We start from the raw sequence: 4,353 nt of genomic DNA on the forward strand, positions 1-4,353 counted from the left end.
TATTGTAAAATTTTACCTGGGGTTGTTGTCAAATTTCCTGGTCTATGGTCAGTCAAAAGTGAGGCATGTGCTTTTCTCCAGTCTTTTACTAGATATCCCATTCTTTTTTTCAAAGTTGATGGACAGTGGCTAAGAAATCATAGCCGAGAGTCCTTTCAGTACTCAAGATTGTAGTTTATCTGTGATTTGGACTCATCAGGGCGGCTCCTAACTCTCTTCATGTCTTCTTATTTCTGGAGAGGCAATGTTCCATTGTGGATAGGGAGCTAAATTTGGGGTCAGGAACATTTCTTTTCAAATTCCACCTCATATACTTATTTGACCTTTTCCAAGTCACTGGAAAGCTATATCAGCCTTGATTTTCTATTCTAAGTAATATGTTAATGGAGTTGGGGAGAGCATATTTATTTAACTTTCAAGGATAATATGGATTTCAGTTATTATTATCCATATTATCATCTCCCTAGTACCTGTATTTGTTCTGTTCCCTTTTTTTAAGAAAAGGTATAATTCCCCAAACCTTTGCAATGATAAACCTTTAACCCATGCAAATTTTCACCAGACAATGAAGCATTTCTTTATCCTGATGATGGATAGGCTCCTTTTGAAATTAAAAATGCTATATATTATAAAAAATTGGAAAGCTGTGGGTAAGGGTCTTTCTCCCAATAGGGGTTTGGATCAAGGAATTTGGGGATCATGGCATAAGTGTTAGGACAGCCCCAACAATACTGTTGGCTATTTAATTCCTTTTTTAAAAATGCCTAATACAAGATATGCCTCTGGTCATGCTTTACATCTGAGAGTAATACATTTTAGTGAGTTAATCTTTTTTATATTTTCTCTTTTGTCACAGATGAATCCCAGCCCCACCCTCCCCATCCCCAAAGACATCTATGGAGAACAGATCTGAAGAGAATGAGTTCATCTTCATAGGATTAACAGATGTTCCAGAGTTTCAAGTTCCACTCTTCATAATGTTCACCCTCATCTACCTCATCACCCTGGTAGGGAACCTGGGAATAATAGTTCTTATCTCCTAGGATTCCCACCTACACACCCCCATGTATTTTTTTCTTAGTAACCTCTCTCTGGTGGATTTTGGCTGTTCTACATCTGTTAGCCCCAAGGTGCTGGATGGGCTCCTCACAGGGAACAAGGTCATCTCCTACAATGGATGTGCTACACAGTTGTTCTTCTCTGGGGCCTTTGCTGGTACTGAAAATTTCCTCTTAGCCTCTATGGCCTATGATCGCCACGCAGCTATCTGCAAACCTCTACATTACACCACTACCATGACTTCAACACGGTGTACATTTCTAGCCAGTAGTGCTCACATTAGTGGCTTTCTGGTCGCCTCCATACTCATAGGGAATACATTTAACCTTTCCTTCTGTAGGTCCAATGTGATCCATCACTTTTTCTGTGAGATTCCCTCTCTCTTAGTTCTCTCCTGCTCTGATATTCACATCAGTGAGTCAGTATTATTTATCTTTGGATCATTCACTGTCTTTTTCCCATTTCTTGTCACCTTTGCTTCCTACTTGTTAATCTTCATCACCATCCTGAAGATCCATTCTGCTAAGGGCCGCCAGAAAGCCTTCACCACGTGTGCTTCCCATCTCACCTCAGTGTCCATATTTTATGGGACACTCATCTTCATATACTTCCAACCCAGCTCAAGTCATTCAATGGACACAGACAAAGTGGTGTCAGTGTTCTACACCATGGTCATCCCCATGTTGAACCCTCTGGTCTATAGTTTTAGGAACAAAGAGGTCAAGAATGCTTTTAGGAAAGCTATGAGGGGACAATGACTTCAGTTAGATCATCTTTTTTTCTTAGAGAGAAAATCCAATCTGCCCCTCCCACGTTCTGGAATCCAGTCCCTCAGTCAGGCTATTTTTCTTATGCACACAGAACTATAATACAGAATTTTTTAAAGGAAATATTTGGTAGTAGAAAGTGTCATATACTTGGTGTTAGAAGATACCTGAATTTATATTGTCTTAGACACTTTCATGTTGTATAGCCCTAGGCAAGTCCCAATCTCCATTTCCTCATGTTTAATGGCAATAGTACCCCCTATTTTATAAGACTATTATATGGAAGGAATAACATGTACATGTATTCTCTTGTTGTTGTTCAGTTGTGCCTGACTCTTCATGACCTCATTTGGGGTTTCCTTGGCAAAGATACTGGAGGGGTTTCCTATTTCCTTTGCCAGCTCATTGAACAGATGAGGAAGTGATGCAAACAAGGTTAAGAGACTTGCCCAGGGTCACACAGCTAGCAAGCAACTGTGACTCTATTTGAACTCATAAAGAAGATCCCTCTTGATTCCAAACCCAGTGCTCTATCCACTGTACCATATAGATGCCCTCACAAACACACACAGAGACGCACATATGCACACACACACACAGTCTAAGTGCAATGCCACAATTGTAGCTATTTTCCTAGAAAGAGGAAGATCAGCTACATATTTTTTAATAGTTTAGTACTGCAAGAGGAAAATCAATGAATTGTTTGGAAGATATAGCTTCAATATTAATGACATTCCTTATTTAGTAGCCCCTAAAAGAGAGATGAGCTGGTAAATGCTTAAGAACCAGGTCTTCAGCAAAAAAAATGTATATCTGGTACACTTTGAAATGTGATTTATGTTTTTTATTTTCTCTGTCACTTTCTGAAAACAATGAATACAATAAAGGAAGTCCTGATTTGTAGTATTTCTTGATCTCTATAGTCCAGATGCTAGACCCAAATGTAATTATCTCTTTGTGAACCACTTGGAGCTGGCTCCAGGACATCACTGCAGTATGGCTACTTTTAGGAAGGAATATAAACCACAGAATGGTTCTGATGGCCTGGAAAGAACTTTGAGTCTGTGAGAAAGACTTATTTCACTGTAATGTCAGTGTAATATCCTCATGCCAACTTCAATACTAATTCCATTCCAGCTAATAGGTTCTTTTGGTGCTTTATATGTTTCTGTGTCTAAATAGAGGTTCCTGTGAGGTTTGTTTTTTATCATTTTTTAATTTTTCTGTGGGATGAAATAAAGGCTGGACAGCATTTGGTAACTTGAATTATTTTATAAGAGTTGGAGACCCATCTTGACCACATTGGGAGAAACTTAGGAACATTCTATACCATCAACATATAAGTAGATTTTGAAGGAGCAATACTATTCAGGGGTAATAAGCTAATGAGAGAGAGAGAGAAAGACAGAGAGAGAGAGAGAATATTCTTCTTTGAAGGTAATTTCCCATTTCCCAAGATATGGTCCAGGTGAGACCAAAAGTCTTGGTGAGTAGTGAGGGACTTTGAAATGGGTTATGCCTGTACTTCAAGTTGAAAACAATTGTAGATTTCACAAATGAGGTAACTGACTCCCTAATATGTAGTAGGTCATGGTGGTTCTTTTTACCCTGTGACACTACCCATTCTCCATTTGTAAATTTTAATTTAGGAGGCTCAAATCAACTAGCACTAGATCACTATGAAGAAGTCATGTTTCATCTGTAAAAACACTATGGGTATTAGTGGGCTACCAGTATAATATCAGTCAATAGTATACTTGGAAGCAAAAATGCTAATGCCATATATAACCACATTGAGCAGCCATTTTTCCCAAATGAGGGGTCTGATGCTACTGCTATCCTCTGCCCTTTTCAGAGTTTTTGTTATTCATTCATTCAACTGCATTCAACTCTGTGTGACCCCATGGACATCATTCTTGAAGTTTTCTTGGCAAAGATGCTGAAGTGGTTTACCATTTTCTTCTCTACTGTGTCCCCATTTTACAGATGAAGAGGCAAATAGAGTTTGAGTGAATTACGCAGGTTACATGACTAGTAAATGTCTGAAGCTGGACTTGAACTCAGATCTTCCTGTCTTCAGACCCAATGCTTTATCCAGTATAGCACCTAGCTGCCCCCTTTCAGGGAACACTTGAGTATTTTCTTCTATTCTGGTTGCCACATTTTAGGAAGGACATTGCTACCTGGAAGATGCACAGAGTGGATTTACTGGATATTGATTCATACATAGAAATTATTATATTTATCATAGAGAAGTTGTATTTAAGTGTGTGGAGATCAACTATTTGAAAATGTGTCTTGTGAAATAAGGATTAGACACATTCTGGTGGGTCCTTGAAGGCAAAACACAGAAATTTTGAGTTGAGAAAAGGAAAATTTTATCTAACAAATGGAGTAATTCCAAATTGGTGGTACACACTGAATAATTCTTCTTCACTGGAGGTCTTCAATGGGGTGTCTGCTTATATGGTATGTCATAAGGAAAATACCTTTTCCAGTATGGATTAGATTTGATGATCTCTGGAGC

General features: G+C 38.6%; 1 pseudogene; it reads left to right on the plus strand.

The window, feature by feature from the left end:
• Positions 1–896: 896 nt before the first annotated feature.
• Positions 897–1,817, plus strand: LOC114040627 (annotated as a pseudogene).
• The last annotated feature ends 2,536 nt before the right edge of the window (positions 1,818–4,353 follow it).

This window comes from Vombatus ursinus, unplaced genomic scaffold, assembly GCF_900497805.2.
Source record: "Vombatus ursinus unplaced genomic scaffold, bare-nosed wombat genome assembly UNPS02013895.1, whole genome shotgun sequence".
Taxonomy (NCBI): Eukaryota; Metazoa; Chordata; class Mammalia; order Diprotodontia; family Vombatidae; genus Vombatus; species Vombatus ursinus.